At 45.3% G+C, this 6,334-nt stretch overlaps 1 pseudogene; it reads left to right on the top strand.

Annotated features, from left to right (window-relative positions):
* The first annotated feature begins 1,451 nt into the window (after positions 1–1,451).
* On the top strand, positions 1,452–2,875 carry LOC139331748 (uncharacterized; annotated as a pseudogene).
* The last annotated feature ends 3,459 nt before the right edge of the window (positions 2,876–6,334 follow it).

The following is a 6,334-nucleotide window of genomic DNA, read 5'->3' as shown; positions in this document are numbered from 1 at the left end:
TGTGATGAGTCAGTAAATGTGAGTGTGCGCGTGTGCATTTTAAGAAACTATGTTCAGCTGGACAATGTGACAAACAAAGGAGATTGCCCTGAAACGACAGAATATGGGAAATTTTACCCCTTCTAGGCAGTCAATACAAGAAAATGGTTAAAAGGTAAACACTATCCACATTTCTTCACTATCTCCGCTGTTTTTTTTTTGTTTGTTTGTTTGTTTTTCTTAAATAACCAAAGTAGAGGTGACTGGAAGTAAATAAGACAACAGGTGAACATGGAGTAGGTGTTGAGTTTATAACAGCACATTAAAACGGAGCAGATCAGAAAACAGGGAGGCTGCTAAGTTTTGGTGCAATATACTATAACAATAAAATTAGAAATAAAGGCATGTCTGTGTAGCAGCTACATATAGACACAGCTTTGTTCCGATCCTACAGACCTGTTCTATTCCTATTACTGTATGTCTTTTTTCTGTTCCCCAGTGTTGTCTGTTCTCCTGTCTGTCTAGCTGGATGTTTCTCTACGTAGCCAGCTCTGCCTCTTCAGGTGCTCATCTGACACACATGATCCTGATTAAGGCACAGAATAAAAGGGGAGAGCTCTCTTCTACCTGTGCCGGATTGTCCTGAATCCCTGGTGGTGCCTCTGTGTTTTGTGAGTACTACGCTGCAATATCTCCTCTACTTGTTGAGTTGCTAGTGTTAACTGATTTTTGGAATACCACTTATTGAGTGCTTTTTTGTGTTTCAGTGTCTTCTTTTGTGTCAGTGTGTGCCTGTTTCATCAGAGCATCCTTAGTTTTCTCTCCACTTCTTTTGAATGCACCTTGTGTTGTTTTTATATCAACTCCTTGTAAGTGCGTTTTTTGTTACTCCACTTGTGTTTAAACTAAATTGTATTTATTTTATATCTCTGTCTCTGGTCTGCATCTTTGGGTCCTAACAAAATCCTCAGGCCAAAGCCTAGCAAGCTCATGTACTTCCTGTGTCATTAAGTAGCATGGATGGAGAAAAGTTCTTGTGGAGTTACACTCTGCTGGTAAAAGTTATTGTGACTTGAATGTGAGCAAAGTGCTATATCTTTTTCTAGCTGATATCCAACTCATCTAGAGACCTGCAGAGATTTAAGTTTACTAATTTGAGTTTCCAGTGAGTTTCTTCTTGAAGTAGGGTTGCCACCTTTCAGGAATGAAAATAAGGGACGCCCACCACAGTTCCTCGGGGCCATGACCACCACGGTCCCGACTCCCGTGGGGTGGGGCGCTCGCAACAGTGGTATGTTTTATTTTGTGCCACTGTTTTTATTAAAGGGGTGATCAAGAAAGCAATTAGTCATGAAATTGAAATGCTTTATTGCCAATGAACACATTCTTTATTGTGCAACATTGTTGCATATAAAGTGCTGTTAATTACGCTACATAAAGCCGTAATTATGTGCATCCCTATTTAACATACAATGAGGAAAATATATTACAAACAGGACAGGTCTGGGCTTCCTGGGAAGTTCAAGGCCTGGATGTACCAGCATGGCCTCCTGCCTTGTCTCCTCTGGCCGCTGCTAGTCTATGAAGTCCCACTCACCATCGTGGAGGGCTTTGAGAGGAAGATCAGCCAGCTCCTTCGCAGGTGGCTGGGCCTGCCACAGAGCCTAAGCAGCATTGCACTCTTTGGGCATAACACCAAGCTACAGCTGCCATTCAGCAGTCTGACAGAAGAGTTCAAGGTCACCCGAGCCAGAGAAATCCTGCTTTACAGAGATTCCGCCGACATCATGGTCTCCTCAGCAGGGGTAGAGGTCAGAACGGGGCGGAAGTGGCGTGCCCAGGATGCAGTGGAAAGGGCGGAGGCAAGGTTGGTGGGCACAGTGGGGACTGGACAGGCCGGGCTGGGTAGCAACCCAAAACCTAGCTACAGCAAGGCCAGCGTAAAGGAGAAGTGGAATCTTATCCAGGAAGAAGTACATGGAGGAAGCTCGCTTCAGCAGGATGGTGGGCATGTCCAGGCAGGGGCCTGGACAAAGTGGGAACATTCAGCGGGCCATAAAATCACCTGGGCTGATCTTTGGAAGATGGAGCAACACCACTTCAAGTTTTTAGTCCAGTCAGTGTACAGTGTTCTCCCGAGCCCTGCCAACCTGTTCACCTGGGGCCTGGTGGATTCACCAGCTTGCCAACTGTGCCAGAAAAGGGGATCTCTAGAGCACATCCTCAGCTGCTGCTCAAAGGCCTTGGGGGATGGAAGGTATCGCTGGCGTCATGACCAAGTGCTGCGGACAGTAGTAGACACCATCTGCACTGGCATCAATAACAGCAAATGGGTTCACCCCACCAAGCATACCATCACCTTCATTCGAGCAGGCGAGAAGCCCCAGCCCCCAAAGAAGATCCAGGGAGGCCTGCTTGCATCAGCAAGGGACTGGCAACTACTGGTCGACCTGGGGAAGCAGTTGAGATTCCCAGACATCATTGCAACAACAACAATGCGGCAGACTTGGTCTTGATGTCCGGGGCAAGCAAGCAGGTGGTGCTGATGGAGCTAACGGTAACCTGGGAAGATCGGATGGAGGAAGCTCAGGAACGGAAGAAGGCCAAGTATGCTGACCTGGTGGCAGAGTGTCGGAGGAATGGGTGGAAGGCCCGCTGCGAGCCCATTGAGGTGGGTTGCAGGGACTTTGCAGGGCAGTCTCTACATGGGGTCCTGGGACTCTTAGGGATCTGCGGACTGCACAGATGAAGAGCCATGAAGAACATCATGGAAGCTGCGGAAAGGGCTTCCTGCTGGGTCTGGTTGAGGAGGGGGGACGCGTGGTATAGTGCACTACCTGGACACAAGTTGGGGCCTGATCACCCTCGACTGGGTCACCTGGGCGAGGGTGTCTGATGTAAGACCCGAAACACCCCGTGACCCCGGTTACATCACTGAAGATGTGTCTAGGTTGCACCACCAGGTGTATCTTAGTACCAAAGTGCCATATGCACACAACTTAGTTATTGCACGATCAATTAACCTATTTAATGAGATACTGTATGATCTATCACATGGCAGTAGCACTAGCACCTAAAGGAGATCTGTTTGTGTGAAGTGTGTAACAATGAACTTTTAAAATATAAACGAAATAAACTGAGAACTTAATGTAACTTTTAAAGTGCGTAACTGCTCTCGCTGTAGGGACTCTCTTGTGAATCCTGGGGACATTTTTACTGAACGAGGAAAATACAACAAAAACACTTGGAAACTTGTTTAGCTGCTTATTCAAATACAAAAAAAAGAAAGTGCAAAACATTACTCCTTCCTTCAACAGTCTTGGGTTGATCAGAAACTGTTTCTCTTGTCTGTGGAGGTGACCAGATTTAAACAGTCAACAGATTTCCCTCTCTTCCTCAATGAATTACTTCTTTTTCCACATGTACTTCTTGTTACTCCTTGCATCCTAAACAATCAATCAAACCACAATAGCCTACTAAAATACGCTATGCCCATGCACTGACATATTCTGGCAAAAGCACAACCAGATAGGAAATTGAATCAATCATGACATAATGTCCCATACCCTATCAGTCTCAGGAGATGATTGGGGTATGAAGAACTGTGACACTGACGCTTGGGTCTTCTGTGTTCTTACGTGCCTGCAGTGTTGCTCTCCTGATGTATGTTGTCTGATGTCAGTCAGCCCTCCGTGCATCACTGAAAACACTCGCTGACATATTCTACTGCGTAGATCCCGCCACGACAATTTTCCTGGCCTTAGTATTTCCTGTATTTTATTTTGTTCATTATTGTTAGATTTAGTGTTGATGTTGGTGTGACAGACATGTGTATTGGACATTCATGAAAATACAGAACAAATCGCGTCCCGTATTGGTGCAATACAGGATGCAACATTTAATTGTCAATCAAAGGACGATTCCGTATTTTACGGGACAGGTGGCAACCCTATCTTGAAGATAAAAAGCTAATGCTAGCATGCTGAATCCTGCGGAGCAAAACCTGGCAGACACACAACATACAGCTCATGATTTTCTGTGTCTCTGTTTCTCACGACAGCTGCCGGCCTACCCCCACCTGTGGCAGAGGGATAGGCAGCTTCAGCAGGCTGCTCAGCCTTAACCCCTGGCTCTCCTCTGCCTGTAACTCTCACCATGTCATGTTTTTTCACATTACTTTTTTCAGTAACTAGTAGTGTAAGGCATTACTCGTCTGAAAATGGTAATATTATTACAGTTTTCCCGAGCTAGTTACTTGCGTTACATTTGCCAGTAGCACCTTCATCACACACAACGCACACAACACAGAGAACAGAAGGGAAGGGGAAGGGGGCGTGAATGGAACAGTGATTGATCTGGGTTTGGCACGAGGTATCATTTACCATCACCGATTGGTCGACACCTGGCAGCCGGCAGCAGAGCAGCACCCGCAAAGACAGATTGGAAAAAATGGAAGCGTCAACAACGGCAAGCTCTTTTTCAGAGGAAGGTTCCCAGCAGCAGAAAGCTAGTTTCGACGGGTGGAGATTCAGTCATTATTTTGAATATGTTCAACGGAAGGAAAATAATTTGATGGTGAAGTGCACACTCTGCCCGGGGAGAAAGCTGCTCTGCACCGCTTCTAACTCTACCTCCAACTTGAAGAAGCACCTGGAGTGACAGCACAGACACATCAAGCTCGCTGCGAAGCGAAGGAATGACATGAACGAGCAGCCCCGCAAGCAGCAAAAACTTTAATTTGAACATAAAGTACTACCAACATCAATATCTGAGATAAATAAGCTTGTTGCCTTGTACGTAGTAGAAGAAATGTTACCTCTTTCTACCGTCGAATCGCTGTCTTTTCGAAAGGTAATCGGCAAAATACCGATAGCAGGGGGGTAAAGTAAGACATTACTATTTTTGAGAGTAATATGTAATATGTAATATATTACTTTTTTGAGTAACTAGCCCCAACACTGTTTGGGAGAGACGGCACCTCTTCGGCCCAGACGGACTCCATTTGAACAAAGCAGGTGCCAGCATGCTGTCCACTAACCAGGCATACGGTGTGCAGCATGCCATCCATCCATTATCTATACCGCCTATCCCTTTCGGGGTTGCGGGGGTGCAGCATTCCCATCTCCCGAAATCAGCACCAGCTGATCTGTCCGCTGCACATTCACACCCACGTGACTGACTGCCTGTATGTCTCACACACACACACACACACACACACACACACACACACTCCACACCCCCGTCTGCCCACAGAAGTACCAGACAGTACCGTCCACACAATTACAACCAGCATCTCCTACAGATTGCACAAACCAAGGAATGTTTTTAGACCACGCACACAGACTATCGTTCAACCGATTCACTACGATGAGTGCACGTTCAGCACGAACATTAACGTGGCAGTGCTGAACGTGCACTCTCTTTTAAACAAGACCTTTTAATGAATGATGTGATTTTAGATTCTAAATTAGACTGTCTTCTTTCAACCGAGACATGGCTTGGCACTGACAATAGATAGCCTTTTTAACTGGTTTTAGTTATAGGTCCTGAGGGCCTGACTGAAAAACTTTTACCAAAAGTACAAAATTTTAAACCAACACAATCTGTAAAAAACCTGGGTGTGATTTTTGACTCTGAGCTGACTTTTATCCCTCATATCAAAAATATAACAAAAATAGGCTTTTATCATCTCAAGAACATAGCCAGAGTCCGCCCGTTCCTCTCTCGGGCCAGCACAGAGGTGCTAATGCATGCTTTTATTTCCTGTCGTTTAGATTACTGTAATGCCTTGCTCTCTGGTCTTCCCAGAAAAAGTATTTCACATCTCCAATTACTGCAAAACTCAGCCGCACACGTGCTGATGAAGACCAGAGGGCGGGCCCACATTACGCCAGTTTTACAGTCGCTGCATTGGCTCCCTGTCTGCTTCAGGATCGATTTTAAGGTTCTTTTACTAGTTTTTAAAATGTCTTAATGGCCTTGCGCCCTCTTACTGATCTGACTTGCTTTTACAGTATCAACCCTCACGGACCCTGAGGTCCTCCGGCACCGGCCTTTTATCCATACCAAAAGCCAAAACAAAAACCCACGGTGAGGCAGCATTTAGCCACTATGCTCCACACCTGTGGAACAGCCTGCCGGAGAGCCTCAGGACTGCAGAGACTGTTGATATTTTTAAGAGAAGGTTAAAGACACACCTTTTTAATCAGGCTTTTAACTGACCATTAAATTCTCTTATGTTTTATCATCTATCTTATGTTGATGCCTTTTAGTTTGTTGTTTTATATTTTCTATTATTTCACCATATTTTACCTACTTCATTCATTATCTTATGAACTTCTCTTCTTTTAACTGT

Source organism: Chaetodon trifascialis, chromosome 5 (genome assembly GCF_039877785.1).
Source record: "Chaetodon trifascialis isolate fChaTrf1 chromosome 5, fChaTrf1.hap1, whole genome shotgun sequence".
NCBI classification, from domain to species: domain Eukaryota; kingdom Metazoa; phylum Chordata; class Actinopteri; order Chaetodontiformes; family Chaetodontidae; genus Chaetodon; species Chaetodon trifascialis.
This window is presented reverse-complemented; position numbering and strand designations above follow the sequence as displayed.